The 18,731-nt window shown below is 43.3% G+C and overlaps 1 protein-coding gene across 3 annotated transcripts in view; it reads right to left on the bottom strand.

Moving 5' to 3' along the window:
- The window catches only part of emp (epithelial membrane protein), a 577,758-nt gene that overhangs the window by 244,815 nt on the left and 314,212 nt on the right, over window positions 1-18,731 (bottom strand). For 2 of the 3 annotated variants that reach the window (XM_068230203.1, XM_068230205.1), the window contains exon 1: window positions 6,448-6,617. The exons of the other annotated variant lie outside the window; for it this stretch is intronic. The gene's annotated coding sequence lies outside the window, so the exon portion shown is untranslated. Of the gene's footprint in view, window positions 1-6,447; window positions 6,618-18,731 lie in introns of those variants that run through there. 3 annotated transcript variants of the gene reach the window in all.

Genomic DNA, 18,731 nt, shown 5'->3' with positions numbered 1-18,731 from the left:
TTGCTTTACGTCGCATCGACACAGATAGGTCTTATGGCGACGATGGGACAGGAAACGGCTAGGAGTGGGAAGGAAGCGGCCGTGGCCTTAATTAAGGTACAGCCCCAGCATTTGCCTGGTGTGAAAATGGGAAACCACGGAAAACCATTTTCAGGGCTGCCGACAGTGGGGTTCGAACCTACTATCTCCCGAATACTGGATACTGGCCGCACTTAAGCGACTGCAGCTATCGAGCTCGGTAGAGGTCTTGTTCAATCGAAACCTGAATAAACGGCAGAATGTTTAATGAAACTTATCGTGGTCCCTAGTTGGCCGATTAGCGAATAATAAAGTCGTCTTTGTACTGGTTGTAAAGGTCACAGCTCGTAACCTTAGCACCAAGAGGAATAATGTGGCTAGCTCTAAATCTGAACACCTTCGACTCTAGAAATTAACATGATACTCACTTCTGGTGAAGGCTGAGTGAAATCCACAACCATATGTCATACGTGAAGGGCAAGTTAAGTTTCTAAATTTTCCGATATCCTGATAGAAAGTCGAAACCAAGTCCTTCGGGTTGAACCAAGCATGTCTTTCCTGTTTTGGCTACACAGTCCCCGAAATAATAATAATAATAATAAAAATGGCGAATGGCTTTTAGTGCCGGCAGTGTCCGAGGACAAGTTCGGCTGGACAGGTGCAGGTCTTTCGATTTGACACCCGTAGGTGACCTGTGCGTCGTGATGAGGATGAAATGATAATGAAGACAACACATACACCCAGCCCCCGTGCCAGCGAAATTAACCAATGATGGTTAAAATTCCCGACTCTGCCGGGAATCGAACCCTCGACCCCTGTGACCAAAGGCCAGCACGCTAACCATCTAGCCATAGAGCCGGACAATAACAACAATAATAATAATATTATTATAATAATAATGCCAAAAGGGACAGACGACGACATAAACACAGCTAGAACACAAGCACCGTGGTCCACAGATGGCCTAAACGCAAAATAATAATAATAATAATAATAATAATAATAATAATAATAATAATAATAATAATAATAATAATAGTTTCCAGAAATATCACACATACAAACAGTGATATATCAGCCTATTAAAGACCTTGGTCTACCAAGACGACTCCTACCCAGTTAGAGGGTCTGCAGATTGGCGAGTTCTACAGGTCAGCATGGTGACTTCCTCAGCCATATCCCGTTCCAGCCCTCAGCAGAGAATTAAAATCCCTGGTCTGACCAGGAATAGAACCTAGGGCCTTCCGGTAAAAGCCGGGCAAAGTACATCTATTCTACGCGCACACAATACGGAACTATCGATCTGACTTCTGAAATATCATTAGGAACGTTATAAAACTCAATCAATAAGTTAAATCGCCACTTTACTGCTTCGTTTTCATGGATTCCATATGTCACTGTTTTTCTTTATGCAATTGGCTTTACGTCGCACCGACACAGATAGGTATTATAGCAATGATGGGATAGGAAAGGGCTAGGATTGGAATGGAAGCGGCGGTGACCTTAATTAAGGTACAGCCTCAGCATTTACCAGGTGTGAACATGGGAAACCACGAAAAACTTGTTACAATTAGACAAATGCAACATAGTATTTTATAAAAAAAGTCACGAACCTTTAGATATCAGTTCAGGGATGAAGGTGTGGGACTTCGTAAAATTAGAAGTCAGTACAGCACTAGTACCGTACATTTTGTTTGCTGGAGATAAGAGACTAGGCAGGCATGCTTTGTGGGAATCTCTCTTTACTTTGTGCCGCAGAATTCCAGCCCACCGCATGGCTGGGTGACTTCGCGGAAGTAGCTGAAACCGATACTCGCGTGAGCTAGTCGTTTCACCGGAACTATCACGTGAATTACACAGAAACTTCTCACGTCGCCTTAAACTGGACCCACTGGCATAGTTCACCTGATAGAATGCACGCCGGACTGGCCTGAAATTCACTTCCAGCAGCTGATAATGAACCTCCTGAAGTTTTAGCCAAGCTAAGGCAGCAATCCCTCAATATTATTATCTACTGTATTTTACTACAAGGAAGAATCAATTAATGGTTGTATACTGTTTATTCGAATGCAGGGAAGTATCGAAAAATACATCTTGTTCATAAGCTAGAAGTTCATAAGGAAGCTGCAAACTATCTCAGAACAAAAAGGTACAGAACATTTCTGAATAAATGGAATCCGACAACGGCATTAACTGCATAATCAGCGAGAATAAAATATATCTTTATTTTACAAGTGAAATCCATGAGAACGAAGCAGTAAAAAGGCGGTTGTCATCATCATCATCATCATCATCATCATCATCATCATCATCATCATCTGTTTACCCTCCAGATTCGGTTTTTCCCTCGGACTTAGCGAGGGATCCCATCTCTAACGCCTCAAGGGCAGTGTCCTGGAGCTTCAGACCCTTGGTCGGGGGATACAACTGGGGAGTATGACCAGTACCTCGCCCAGGCGGCCTCACCTGCTATGCTGAACAGGGGCCGTGTGGAGGGATGGGAAGATTGGATGGGACAGGCAAGGAAGAGGGAAGAAAGCGGCCGTGGCCTTAAGTTAGGTACCATCCCGGCATTTGCCTGGAGGAGAAGTGGGAAACCACGGAAAACCACTTCCAGGATGGCTGAGGTGGGAATCGATACTTATTTTTATTACTTTACACATACATGAATAAATGTAATTATATTTCAGAAGTCAGATCTGCACGTAGAGTAGGAGTAGGAAGGAAGCGGCCGTGCCCTTAATTAAGGGGCCTAGTGTGAAAATGGGAAACCACGGAAAACCATCTTCGGGGCTGCCGACAATGGGGTTCGAACCCACTATCTCCCGAATGCAAGCGGATAGCTACGTGACTCAAACCGCCCAGCCGCTTGCTTGGCATGAGAATTATCAATCATGTGCATAAATACTGTATAAAATACACTTAATACTGACGCTCAAGGTACTGAGAAAATTAACTTAGCCCTTTAAAGTGCGTGTCTGTACGATGTCGGCGTGGTAGGTAGCCAGAAACTCAGGAATATGTGGGTTCGAATCCCATTGTCGGCTAAACTTTAACAGGAAAGCTGTTAGGATAATACCTTTCCCAGTTCTTGTCCAAATTCGTTACACGTGCACAGACACCAGTTATACAAGTTGCCAAGCAGAAGTCACATCTAAGCCTGAGTGGCTTAGACAGACTTTCTGAACCCAAGTTAGTGGGTTCGATGCCGACTCAGTCTGGTGGCATTTGAAGGTGGTTAAGCTTCCTGTCGGGAAAACATCCGGCAGTTAAGAGAACTCCTACGGGTCAACATTTCGGCAACTCAGGTCCTCGCAAAACAGTCGAATTAGTCAGTGGATCATAAAACCAAAAACATTATTATTATGATTATTATTCTTCTTCTTCTTCTTCTTCTTCTTATTATTATTATTATTATTATTATTATTATTATTATTATTATTATTCACAAATACAGTAAGAGTATAAAATTGTTATCCACGATGTCCCTAGGTCCTTGGACTGAACAAAATTATACCAACAATGGACATTTAAAGTATGTTGGTTTTTTTTAGCACGATGGGAACCTCATGGATATGTTTGAAATCACTAATTGTATTGAGTGAACAGGTGAGTTCAGTGAGAATGAAAAAAATTACACCAACGTAGGGTTAATATCTCAGTCTCACTGGCTATCACTTAACACTATTGCCACTGTGGTTCGTTTGTGCCGAAGTTATAATCGTGTGAAAACATCTGATTCCGTGAGATTTCCCCGAAATTAAGCAACATTAGTTACAACTAATGCATGGATAGTTAGATTATTATGTGCAGTTGGCTGGCAGAGAATTTGAATGGGTTTTGGCGGCCTTGCACGTCAACTCCATCATAGAGTATTTCTTTAGTAATACCTCCGAAGATGCTTGGGACCACTTAGGACAGCAATCAAGTTGCTAATGACAAAATGGACAGGGCCCTTCGATACAGCGGACTGCAGACCGATTTGAAGAATTCCTTACAAGGCAGGGATCAGTGAAACAATGTTCGGCAATAAACTGGCCTGAAAGATCGCTCTCGGTCCAAGTTCACTCTTGGCTCATATGTTACCGATGGCGAATGTAAAATCAGAGTTAGTAGTAAGTTTAGGCGAAGATGGAACTTCTCCCCCTACCATCCAGCGAGATAATAAAATTTCTTGGCGATGTCGACATGTCCTGCTCCTTGGCCGAATGGTCGGTGGACTGGCCTTCGGTTCTGAGGACACCGGGTTCGATTTTCGGCCATGTCGAGGATTTTAATTGCATATGGTTAATTATTTTAGCTCGGAGGCTGGGAGTGTGCGGCTGTCTTAATACGCTTCTCTTCAGACAGACAACATATCACACTGTCATACTGAATACATCCCTCCAAGTAGGGTTGGTGTAGGAAGGGCTTCCGACCAGAAAACTGAGCCAAACCCAGATCAAATGCCGACTGCAATGAACTGGAAAAAGGCAATGAGGAAGAATAAGAATAAGAATAAGTAGAAATATATTGACATGTATACATTCTCCGCCCTGCACGGGAATTGTATGTGGGCCAGTACAATTTAGTGAAGTTCTGTTCTCTTCTGAATTCCGATAGTTTTAGGTCCCTGGGACAAGGATGTTAACGTTTCTAGTCCTTGTTACTTCCGCGCTAGCTACACAATTCAGCATCGATATTCATTACTGAATTTAATTTGTTTATCATCAACTGAGTCATTACTGCTCCAATTACAGATGATAGGACCGAGCTCGATAGCTGCAGTCGCTTAAGTGCGGCCAGTATCCAGTATTCGGGAGATAGTAGGTTCGAACCCCACTGTCGGCAGCCCTGAAGATGGTTTTCCGTGGTTTCCCATTTTCACACCAAGCAAATGCTGTGGTTGTACCTTAATTAAGGCCACGGCCACTTCCTTCACAATCCTAGCCCTTTCCTGTCCCATCGTCGCCTTGAGACCTATCTGTGTCGGTGCGACGTAAAGCCAATAGCAAAAAAAAAAAAACAGATAATAGGAAAGCAACGGAAAACTACCTCACCCCTCATTTCCCTAGTACGCCTCTTCAGTGATGCCTAGGCCATCTATGACAGCTGATGGTGGAGATGTTGAGGATCCAACCAGCCTTCGGGCTGAGGACTGAACATACATACACATAAAACATTCAGCGTATCAAATGAAGTGTATCATCTTGCCGTAATCTCAAATTTACACGCTGATCTTTTTATCAACAGTGTCAGTGCAGGCAATAATTGCATTTAAAGAACTTGCCATCAATATCAACGATTCAAATAAAGTAAAGTTGTGAGGTGAAATTAACACTTTCTGAGACGTGTTTGGCAATCACGAGGTTCGAACGCCTTACTTTGGCCAGTTTCCTCTCTAATCTCCCTTAGTCAACCCAAAACTCTTTTCCTGTTCCGATAGTATTAAATTTACGAGGTTTATTGTGTCTCTTGCTTTCGCGCCATTCATGGCCCATATCTTTCTGTGCCCGATAAACCTTTTTCATCGAGGAGTCAAAATACTTCCTCAAACAGACTGTTTTCCTCTTCGAGGAATTAATATAATATTAATAATAGGCTAATGATAATAATAATTCCGTGCGTATAATGCAGCCTGGCGCAGCCCTTGTAAGGGGCAGTCCCTCCAATGAGGGTGGTTCGTGTGACACTGCAGTGGAGTGAAGTGTGTGTCGTGTTAGGGACGGAACGGAAGATCAACCCCTCACCACATAAATTAACTATACACATATCGAATCCAGAGTCCCACGATCGAAGAAAGAGAACGCTGACCATTCTGCCATGGAATTAGACTAAGAGACTGATAATTCCATTAAAACATCTAATATTATCACCAACAATACGCTTCAATGCACAGCTAACCATGAGCCATCCTAGTCTTAAGTAAACAGGTGAAGGACACACGTGAGATTTCGTATGGTAAGAACGTGCGATCAGTAGAAACCTTCCGATTGAATTCTTCAGAAAACTTACTACTCTAAGAAAAGAATAGGAAAGAAGACTTGTAGAGTATGAAAACATTGAAGAGACAGTTAATTTATAAACAATAACAGCATGCAAGCCAACACGTCCGATTAATGACACCACGTCATGTGTTTGTAGCAGGAATTACAATAAGCATTGCTACACAGCTATGTGCAGACTTAGCAAAGTTACGCCACCAGTAGTTTTATGAATCCCTCAAATACACACTTATGTGTACAGCAGATGCGCGGAAAAACCACAAAAATGTCACCTGCTTCTGAATTCTCAAGATTAATAGCATGATAAGAATGAAAAATATTTTATGTTAACATAATAATAAAGTAGATGGAATGAAAGATAACAGCTAGAAGATGTATCAACAATAATCATGCGCTCGGTAAACACAGACATTTCGATAACGCCCACTCAATTCATCATACACACCAAATATATTCCCTTCACTATCCAGATGTCGGCTCCAAAGTGTCTCCCAGATACGACCACAAGACTGAGATCGCGTTTCTACTTCTTAACTCATGAAGATCTGAGAGTTTAAAGAACCAAGTCACACGAGCACGACACCGGTCACTCAGCGAAGGTACGCACCGCGACAGCCGTCCAAAGCCTACTGAAGCAGTTCTAGGTAGAGAGAGCCTTGGTGCACGGAACAAAAGAGGAGGAGGAACGCCTGGCGCGCTCCGAGGGCTACTTTCACATTCACCGCAGGCCACTACTAGCAGCACGGAAAACATTGCTCGTATCTTCCTTGCGCCACACGTTTCACCATCCAGTGGATTAAGTTTGTGGCAAATTCAACTGCCTTATCTTATGACTTATGAATAATCGTCAAGTGAAACGTCAGATCTCCTCTACACAACGACAAAATAAATCCAATAATTCTATTAACATCACTTTAGCATATTTTAGCAGCTCATCTGGTGTCTATGATTGTTAATGCGTCAAGCCGATATGGTCTGACATCGTTGTTGGCTCCACCTGTGGGTAGGGGCGATAGAATAACACCCACGGTAGTCCCTGCCTGTCGTAAGAGGCTCTTAACTTGGGAGCGTGAGTTGGCGACCACGGGACCCTTAGCTGAGTACTAGTATTGCTTTCATTTGTGCCAGGCTCCTCGCTTACGTCGATCCTATCCGATGTTCCTCGGTCAACTCTTGTTCTTTTCCGATCCCGACGCTATTAGGTTCCGAGGGCTAAGGAATCTTTCATTTTCACGCCGTTCGTGGTCTTTGTCTTTCTTTGACCGATACCTTCATTTTTCGAAGTGTTGGATCCCTTCCAATTTCTCTCTATGATTAGTGTTGTATAGAGGATGGTTGCCTAGTTTTAATTCCTCTTAAAACAGTAATCACCACCACCACCACCACCACCATCGTTGTTGGCCGGTTCGAGTCCCGACAGTGGAAAAGAAAATCAAAAAATCACCACTAAATGTTGGCCAGCAGAGTATAGGGTACACATTCAAATAGATTGTGAGCCAGAAGCCTGGATTTAATTCAAAACCTCTGCAGTGTTCATATGCTGTGAGGACATATGACGCTACTGATCGTGATTCGTCCATTAGATAAGGCCCTTAAGCCTTGGGCAGACCCCTTGCTATTATTCGGCAGAAGTAGGCAATGTGTCGACACGTGGTTTCATCTTCTCCCTACCTACATGTCTTCGGACACTCACGGCACCAAAAGTCATACGATAAAATAAATAACCACAGTTTAGCACCAAATATATTTCTTTTCAATTCGCACATAATGGATTATACACATATGTCTTTCAGGGGTCAACCTGCAAGTTCCTGTGAATGAGTTAAATTTTAATTTGATCTCCTATTGGACATATTCAGACATTAATTCATTCCACGTCACTTACATTTTTGAGTTCTTTTTTGCTGTTAATCTTACGACGCACTGACTCAGGTCTTATGGTGGTGATGGGATAGGACAGGGGTCTGGGAAGAAAGCTCCAGCATTTGCCCAGTGTGAAGATAAAAAAAGGCGGAGTAACCTCTTCAGGGTTGTTGTCAGTGGGGTTCGAACTCACCATCTCCCGAACGCAAGCTCACAGCTACACGGCCTGAACTGTGCAGCCAACTCATTTTGTTTGCTGTGAATTATTGATGATGTGACTACTATGTTATTATTATTATTATTATTATTATTATTATTATAAGAAGCAGAATAATAATAAGAAGAAGAAGAACAGTTAAGGACTGTACAATCGCCGGGCTATGTGGCCCAGACGATAGAAATGCTGACCTTCTGAGCTTACGTTGGCGGGTACGATCCCGACTTCAATCTGGTGGTATTTGAGGGTGCTCAAATACGCCGGCCTCATGCCGATAGATTTACCGGCACCTAAAGGAACTCATGTGGGACAAAATTCTGGCACCTTGGCGTCTCCAAACACCGTTAAAGTTATTAGTGGCATGTAAATCCAGAAACACCATTACTTGGAATGTACAGTACAAACAATTTGCATGAGTGCCTCTGCGCTCGATGCTGTAATTTGGATTGCAGAAGCAGTGAAAGGAATGTCGCCAAATTTGCATGTTGATATGATATGAATATTAGCAAGTCCAGGACTAAAGAGATGTCGGCTGGTGAGGAACATAAGGAGAATTGAATTCCAGGTAGGGATAGTAAAACTGAAACAGGTATTTCATCTAAAGCACGTAGAAATATATTCTTCAGAATGGTAGTAGAGTACATGAAACCGAAGCAAGGTGTATAAAATAAAGCGTAAATGTTGCCATTAACGGTATATAGCAGCGTAAAGAAGGAACCGAGTTCGTAGAAGAAACGCTACATAGCACTTTTTTCAGGTCGACTTTGTGTCTAGGGGTGAATGATAAATAGTTTCAGGATATATTCATAAGCTGGGTGTAACAGAGAAGTGGACATAATTGAAGACACAGACAATTAAAAATATTGGCAGGTGGACACTCGCAGTGAAGAGAGTCCCCTGTAAGTGGAGACATCGAATGTATAATCTCCTGCCCATGGTAAAACCCAGGGGCTCTGAACTTAAGGGCATGGTTTAATGACCACGGAGCTCCTAACTGATTCTTGTATTGCTTCCGCTTACTTTTCGCTGTTACCTCTCCTATCCGACTAACCATGGTCAAATATTTCTCTCTACCGAGCTCGATAGCTGCAGTCGCTTAAGTGCGGCCAGTATCCAGTATTCGGGAGATAGTAGGTTCGAACCCCACTGTCGGCAGCCCTGAAAATGGTTTTCCGTGGTTTCCCATTTTCACACCAGGCAAATGCTGGGGCTGTACCTTAATTAAGGCCACGGCCGCTTCCTTCCCACTCCTAGCCCTTCCCTGTCCCATCGTCGCCATAAGACCTACCTGTGTCGGTGCGACGTAAAGCAACTAGCAAATATTTCTCTATTTCACTCCCGATGCTATTAGTTTGCGAGGCCGAGGGAGAATTTCTTTTTCACACACACACTTTCTAGCCCTTTCTCTCCCTTTTTTTCCCGATACCCTTATTCTTCGAATGTTTAAAGCCTTTCCGTTTTCTTTCCTGATTTGACTGCCATATCTAACTGTACTTCCCTTTTGAAAAATAATTACCACACAGAGCGACTTGGTTACTCTGTTCGCCTCCTTTGGGAAGGTGACGAGTTCGAGTCCCACCGTTGGCAGCTGTGGTTTCCCATTTTCATGCAAGCGGAAAGCCAAGAGACCGGAATTCTATTCCGTTCTATGCAGGATTCCGTTTCATAAAGGTGGTTAAAAATGAAATATACTGCGCGAGTTGGCCGTGCGGTTAATGACACGCAGCTGTGAGCTTGAATTCGCAAGATAGTGGGTTAGAACCCCACTGTCGGTTTTCCATGGTTTCTCATTTTCACACCAGGCAAATGCTGGGGCTGTACCTTAATTTAGGCCACGGCCGCTTCCTCCCCACTCCTAGGCCTTTCCTATCTCATCATCGCCATAAGACTACCTGTATAGCTGCGACGTCAAGAAAATTGTAAAATAATAATAATAATAATAATCATCATCATCATCATAAGTACCTACCTCCGTTAGATAATCCAACAGTAGATTTATATGATTTTAGGCGGTAGTAGATACAATAATGACACTAATCAGTAATCACACACTTGTATACACTAGTTCATCAGCACTAACACAAATCTGTTCGTGCTTAGAACTTCCTCACAGTGCGCAGTACATACACTTATTTAATACACATTACATGTTTTACAGAAATGACACTAATAGTAATACTGTAAAGTACTGTCATTTACTTCTTCCAGTAATCCAGAATTATACGCTTGTAGCACGATTCTTAATTACAATGCGGGCATATCAAACAATGTCCAAAAATTTCGCTTCATCTTCATCTTCTTCATCAACTTTGCTCTCGTCATCATCGCCATAAATTTCTGTTCTTGGAGGTGATAGGTGACAAACTCTTTGATGTTTTCTAACGCCACCTCTGTCCCAAATTCTTGATCAGTGGCTACGTAATCTTCAGCATTGACATTACCATAATTACTCTTTTCGAGAGTTTGCTGTAGCAAATCAGTATTTTCGTTTATTATGGTTCCTTCGTCAGGGTGTGAGACTAACTTGGCTTTGTGAAAGCATTGGCGTACCGTATTTGGCGACATTCCTTTCACTGCTTCTGCAATCCAAATTACAGCATCGAGCGCAGAGGCACACATTTCCAGGCCGAATGCAATCCAGGCCATCTTAGATCCATTTGGAATACACATGTACTAAAAATAGTTAGGAAAGAAATTTCCATTTTTCTCCTTTATAGCAGCAAAATTCCCTTCCATTTCCGCGTCAGACAGGTTCCGCTAAATACAGGTAAAAACTTACATGAATATTAAACTAAGATTCGTGGGTCCAGAAAAATTTTCCGATATGGACAGTTTTCCGGTTCATAAAGGCTCCACTAAAGACAGGTTTTACTGTATTAATGAAGTTGTGTAAGTGGAAAAGGATGGGTTACCTAGAAGAAGAATGTATTCGGCCATGGAGGGAAAGAGAAGAAGGGCTTTCCTTCATCTAGCAGCGAAGAGAATCTGTACTAGTTGGTTTCTAAGTTAATTCTGTCTAGTGGTTGCAGATAATTATGGCGTGGTGTAGTGTTCGTCCTTCAAAATGCAATCACTTCGGCCAAGTTCGGTCCACCAACTTAGAAACTAGAGTCGTATACTATTTCTTATTCTTCTTATTATTGGTGATGGTGATCGTGATGATAGAAGTTATAAAGTGATCGAGAAAGATTTCATCTGTTTATCGCTTAAAATCTTTATCGATAAGCACGCCACATTTCGGGTCACTGAATCAGCTTTAACTTCATGGTGTAATCGGAAATCAAATCTGAAATGAGCATGTGCGACGTTAAAAGACCCCAATGGCGATCTTTACGAGTCGTAGTTCAGCCTTTCTCCTATATCTACCATTGTTTCTTTTACCTTATACACCTAAATCGGTTGAAACTCCCAGGCAATCTTTCTTCATCCATTCTCATCACATGTCACAGCTATCTACGCAAACTCACTGCTTCATTTTATTTTTTTTTTTGCAAGTTGCTTTACATTGCACCGACACAATTAGGGCTAGCAGTGGGAAGGAAGCGGCCGTGGCCTTATTTGAGGTACAGCACCAGCATTCGCCTGGTGTGAAAATGGGAAACCACGGAAAACCGTCTTCAGGACTGCCGACAGTGGGGTTCGAACCCACTATCTCCCGGATGCGAGCTCACAGCTGCGCGTTCCTAACCGCACGGCCAACTCGCCCGGTTTTTTGCTATTCAACCATTGCTCGTTCCCGAATGCAATGTTGGTACCGGCCAAACTTGCAGTTCATGCACTGCGCAACCTATTCATTTCATGGGCTATTTTATTGGTGAAATGAAATGTCGTATGGCTTTTAGTGCCGGGATATCCCAGGACGGGTACGGCTCGCCAGGTGCAGGTCTTTCTATTTGACTCCAGTAGGCGACCTGCGCGTCGTGATGAGGATGAAATGATGATGAAAACAACACATACACCCAGCCCCCCGTGCCATTGGAATTAACCAATTAAGGTTAAAATTCCCGAATTCCCGACCCGGCCGGGAATCGAACCCGGGACCCTCTGAACCGAAGGCCAGTACGCTGACCGTTCAGCCAACGAGTCGGACATTTTTATTGTTGACCCATCATGAGCATACCTGACTAGAGAACCTCACATTGCACAGTGGATGATGATTGATGACCTATCCCTTAATCAAACCAATCATGCTTCTATTAATAGCTCTTTCAAACAGACGGTCGACAGCATGTAAGGAAGAGATCACTTAGCGCTATAACTGTCAGCAAGGTGCTGTGTACGCTGGTAGTGTCTCTATGGTGTGGGGTGGTCACAAGGAAAACGAATGAACCTGACGTTTGTACTGACAGGTGCGACGTAAATTACGCTAATCTCGCTGGAGGCCATTTGCTGTGGTGTTGATCTTTTCTACAAGAGCAAGGTGGTGTAACTCTTTAATCATGCATGACTCAATGATAATTTGCTGATTGTCACGTTCATCATTAGTCCTCGTATTCCCTGTATTTAAACGCTATTATGAACACTGCGCAGATTTCATTAAGTCGTACTCAACAGTGTCCGTATATCTGAACAGTGCTGTCATCTCATTTTAGGTCAGATTCCTACAAGAAAATGAATGTCCCTACATTTGAACTAATATCCCTACAAAACTGTCATCACCGGGTGAATTGGCTGTGCGGTTAGGGGGCGCGCAGCTGTGAGCTTGCACCCGGGAGATAGTAAATTCGAATCCCACTGTCGTCAGCCCTGAAGATGGTCTTCCGTGGTTTCCCACTTTCACACCGGGCAATTGCTGGGGTTGTACCTTAATTAAGGCCATGGCCGCTTCCTTCCCACTCCTAGGCCTTTCCTAGCCATAAGACGTAGCTTGCTTTTCAACACACCGACACAGATAGGTCTTTTGGCGACGATGGGTAGGAAAGGCCTAGGAATGGAAAGGAGGCGGCCGTGGCCTTAATTAAGGTACAGCCGGGTGTGAAAATGGGAAACCACGGAAAACCATCTTCAGGACTGCCGACAGTGAGATTCAAACCCACTATCTCCCGGATGCAAGCTCACAGCAGTGCAGCCGTAACCGCATTACAACTCCCCGGTGATTCTATCAGAGTGCCCAGGTAAGCCAGGAATTTATGGTCAAGTATGTTGAGTGGGGTAGACTTGTAGGATGGCCAGTTTCCATCAGATCGTACACCACCGAGCGAGTTGGCCGTGCGGTTAGGGGCGCACAGCTTGTGTTCGTGAGATAGTGGATTCGAACCCCACTGTCGGCAGCCCTGAAGATGGTTTTCCATTGTTTCCCATCTTAGCACCAGGCAAATGCTGAGTTTGTACCTTAATTGAAGCCACGGCGACAATATAAATCAAAGTCTACAAAAAGAAAAGATCCTTCACCGACTACGATCTAGCGGTTACCGACACAAATACTGATCTCGATCCATGTTACTTAACTTCAGTGATCTTCAGGTATTCGCGGTTTGGAAAGTCAAGGTCATTGGTTTCTGATCCCAGTTTCTGGTTTGTTTGTTTTTTGTTCACTTTTTGCTCTACGTCGCATCGACACTGATATGTATTATGGCGGCGATGGGACAGGGAATGGCTAGGAGTGGGAAGAAAGCGGCCGTGGCCTAAATTGATGTACAGGCCGTGGCCTTAAGTTGGGTACCATCCCGGCATTTGCCTGGAATAAAAATGTGAAACCACAGAAAACCATCTTCAAGGCTGTCGACAATATGGCTCGAACCCACTATCTCCGAAATGCAAGCTGATAGCTACGCCAATAGACTTGATGGTAGATTTTATGCATTTTAATTCCAGCTTAATTCAAATTAATATTTTGAAAGCATATGGAAGATTACTACCGACCGCCAACGTAGCGTAACGGTATGCGCTATTAACTGCCGTCTTCGGAGGCCGGGGTTCGATTCCCGGTACTGCCGGATATTTCAGAATGCCAGGAGGGTTTGTATGGAGTTAATGGTAAATGCAGCTCATGTCCATTGGGGAGGGTGTCTAAAAAGAGCAGCACCTCGGGGATAGGACACGAGTTTAATTAAAAATCGAAAGGAAAGAGAGATCCGATTTAGAAATGGATAAGTATTAACCAAAAGAGGTTGGACAGGAAACAACAATAGAGTAGCAAGACAGAATAGAAACCATTTCAGAACCATCTCAAGACCTCGTGATAACCATGTTCATCCTACCGGGATTTTTAAAAAGAACTGAACAATTGTGCTTTGTGCTCACCCCACTCTTGAGGACTATACTTGGCGTCTCCGAAAACCGCAAAAGTAGTTAGAGGAACGTAAAACTATATAATAATAATAATAATAATAATAATAATAATAATAATAATAATAATAATAATCTTCACACTGGCTACTGTAATGATAATGTTGTTGGCTTTACGTCCTACTAACTACTTTTACGCTGATGTGCCAGAATTTAGTCCCGCATGAGTTCTTTTAGTAAATCTAACGACACGAGGCTGACGTATTTGAGCACCTTGAAAATACCACTGGACTGAGCCAGAATCGAACCTGCCAAGTTGGGGTCTTCAGGCCAGCGCCTCAACTGTCTGAGGCACTCAGCCCGACACAATGGGTACTGGTGGCATGATGCATGTGCTGTATGTTTGTAACATTTTTTTAAAGGAAATAAAAAATACGATAAAATGGTATTATCAGGGGTGTTCGTTGCAAAAGTGCGGCAACGCTGTACGCAGTGCTGGTTTCATACTAGATCGTTTGTTCCATATTGGCCTACTGTAGTGCCCTCGATCTTGCTATAAATGGGTTATGAGCCATTAGTGCATTTATTAGTAGTTTTCCCACTTTGCACTATATTCATATTAAAGCGAAATACCTCTATTCTTTGCAATAAATTCTCACTTTCATCAGTCAGTGGCATACAAGTGCGGTGGCTTATTGTTAACGAGCTATTGAGGACCTAAGAATGTTCGGTATGTCCTTCGCTGCACACCCACGTGTTTAGTATTTAATTCAGCAAGTTGAGTTGTTATGAGTAAGTATGCAATAACCTTGAGGGGACTACAACACTAAACAATTCATATGTCAAGCTCAGTGGGTGGTGGACGGAATATAACATGACTTGACGAGCGGCGAGGAGCATGAGATTTTCCATTGGAACGTTCCTGATTAATCGCACTCCGCAAGCACATATTGTTGGAAATCGCAGAGTATCTCATTCACCTTCCATATCAAATAATAATAATAATAATAATAATAATAATAATAATAATAATAATAATAATGATAACAACAACAAAGGCAGGCCTCCAGATATAGTACGAAAAACCCAGTTTATGGAAATATACATCAACATAGCAAAAAACTCCGCTAGAGATGGAAAACGGCACAATTATTTCACAGTGTCCTTCTTCAAATGCTAGCCCCGTGGTGTAGAGGTAGCGTGCCTGCCTCTCGTCCGGAGGCCCCGGGTTCGATTCCCGGCCAGGTCAGGGATTTTCTCTCGACCTTAGGGCTGGTTCGAGATCCACTCAGCCTACGTGATTAGAACTGAAGAGCTATCTGACGGTGAGATGGCGGCCCCGGTCTCAAAAGCCCAGAACAACGGCCGAACGGATGCGGCGTGCTGACCATACCGCCCCTCGTAATCTGCAGCCCTTCGGGCTGAGCAGCTGTCGCTGGGCAGGCCAAAGCCCTTTCAAGGGCGTTAAGTGCCTTGAGGGGGGTCCTCCTTCAAATACCTTGGAGAAATCATACTGCCGTCGGGATCAGACAGTAGGCCCCACATAAAAAGAGCCATTAATCTCCATAAGCCGTTCAGACTAACGTGGATTTACTACAAGAGAGTCATATCGCCTAATGCAAAATTACGACATTACAAGACAGTTGTTTAGCCGGAAGCTTTATACGCCTCAGAAACTATATTCCTTGGAGGTCACTCTTAAATTTTAGAAATTGAAAAGCAATAAAGATAAATTCTCCGGAAAATGTATGGTACCACGATAGAAAAGGGAATGTGGATTAAGAAGAGAACAGCTGATCTCTATTAATTAACTGACAGGTTCATTAATGCCGTACGCAAGAGACGTCTGAAATTCTATGGCCATCTATCGAATTGACAGCGACAGCCTCACCAAAAGTTTATTTAAAGTTATCAACTCAAAGAAGGTCAACATAAACTAGCTAGAAGAAACTAAGGTGGACCTCCAAGAAATGAGTATTATGGATGACATCATAGAAGGTCATGGAGCCTTTTAAAAAAATGCTTTTTTGTTCGGGGCGTCGACCTACGTAGATCTTGAGCCAATACTGGCACCATATGTGAGGAAAGTGCGTGTATTATATAATGGCGGAAGTGTATTGTGTTGAATGTGAGGAAAGGAATGTTAAGGGCGACACGAACATCCAGTCCCCAGGCCAGGGGAATTAATAATTACAATAAAAACCTTGACCCGGCCGGGAATCGAACCCGGACCCGGACTCGTGGAGCCTTTAGTACAAGTGAGTAGCCAAGCACAAATTTGTGGAGAAATCTAAAAAGTAAACCGGCAGGAAGCGGTCCACAGAACGCAAGATGCAACACAGTGCATACAGCACCCCACCAGTACCCGGTGAGTCGGGCCAAGTAGGTCAGACTGAGGCGTTGGATTTTTGATTAGAACTTGGCAGGTTCAATCCTGGCTCAGCCCGGTAGTATTTGAAGGTGCTCAAATACGTCAGCTTAATGTCGGTAGATTTACTGGCACGTAAAATAACTCCTGTGCGACAACATTCCAGCACCTTCGCGTCTCCGAAAACCCTAAGAGTATTTTTTATTGCTATTTGCTTTACGTCGCACGGACACAGATAAGTCTTATGGCGTCGATGAGATAGGAAAGGTCTAGGAATGTGAAGGAGGAGGCCGTGACCTTAATTAATTCATTCATTAATGCCTGGTGTAAAAATGGGAAACCACGGAAAACTATCTTCAGGGCTGCCGACAGCGTGATTCGAACCCACTATCTCCCGGATGCAAATTCACAGCTGCGCGGTCCTAACCGCACGGCCAACTCGCCCGGTCTAAAACTAGTTAGTAGGACGGAAAAACAATAACATTATTAATGATATTAAAATCCGGCTTCTTGGGTGAATGGTCCACCTACTTGCCTCTGGTTCAGTGAGCCTGGGGTTAGGTTCCTGGCCGAGTCGCGGATTTTCAATTCTTCGGGATTTGGGCGTTTGAGTTTTGTGTTTGTCTTAATCAACATCTCTTCATTTAATTACGACACACCACACTACCAACTATCACAGAATACATAACTCTGCATAGGATTAGCGTTAGGAATTACATCCTGTCGTAAAACTAGGACAGGGTCATATCGAGTTCGTGAAAACCATCTTCAGAGCTGCCGATTGTGGGTTTCGAATCTATATTTCCCACACCGTGGTGGGGTCGCGGGTGCGAACTGCGTCGCACGTGTGAACTTGGCCCTTTTTTATGGCTGGACGGCCTTCCTGACGCCAACACTCCATGGAAGGATGCAAAATAATAATAAGAAGAAGAATTCTCGAAATACAGTTTGAACGTACCGAACGGGTGGCTGCGCGGTTCGAGTCACGAAACCGTCGTATCCGGGAGATTGTCGGTTCGAACCCCACTACCGGCAGCCCTGAAGATGGTTTTCCGTGCTTTTCCATTTTTACATCAGGCAAATGCTGGAACTGTATCTTAAATACGGCCACAGCCACTTTCTTCCCATTTCTAGCCCTTTCCTATCCCATCGTCGACATACGACCTATATTTTATAACTGTATCGGTACGACGTAAAGCAAATTGAAGGGGAGAAACATTCCAACGTATTATGTCGTGTTCAATACATATCGAAGAGATTTTAAATATAGAGCAAAAATCGTCCACCGTATCAATGGGATCCGAAACCTCACACTTCTAATTTCGCGTCGGATGCCCCTACCAAGTGAGCTATGGTGAGTTAGGTCATAGATTGATTCACTGTTATCGGAATATGCTCCGACTCTTCTGTTTTCCATTCACTTCCGCTAGATGGCATTACTACAGCAAAAAAGTAACCTGTCATCGACGGAATCGTCAGCAAGTTAGTACAAGTAATAAGTATGTTACAGGATATGAGGAGATAAATTAGCCTAACTGCCTTTGTTGGGTTAAATTTCTTTGCATTCTTGGTGAATTGTGTGAGTTATATTTTTATGTATTTTGAATCGTTTCAGGACATTTGTTTTAGCAGTTTTAGGGGGTAACAGGTGAGTGGTCTATTCCCTGGTTTCTTACCTGGGCGGCCGTTTTTTGAAACTAGGCCGATGCATGTGGGATTTTGAAACAGAAAAGTCACGTTCTGGAGATTCGGATTCCAAGTAAATCTTGAAATCTCGTGACGATATGTATGTACTGTCAAGCTTACTTGCTTTTTAACAATTTATTTTGAAGTATTTAGTGTATTCATGAGGCAGGTGATTGTTTCTTTACTTAAAAGGCGACTTACATTACTTACTTCCTTTAGTACGAAAGGTAAAAAAAAAAGGTAAACTCGTGTCCTCATCCCGAGGTGGTGCAGCTCTTTTCAGGCACACCCCCATCGGAGGTGAGCTGCATGTACCATTTCTACCACACACCAGCCCTCCTGCCATTCTTAAATTTCTGGCAGTACC

The sequence above is a fragment of the Anabrus simplex genome, chromosome 1 (genome assembly GCF_040414725.1).
Source record: "Anabrus simplex isolate iqAnaSimp1 chromosome 1, ASM4041472v1, whole genome shotgun sequence".
Taxonomy (NCBI): Eukaryota; Metazoa; Arthropoda; class Insecta; order Orthoptera; family Tettigoniidae; genus Anabrus; species Anabrus simplex.
This window is presented reverse-complemented; position numbering and strand designations above follow the sequence as displayed.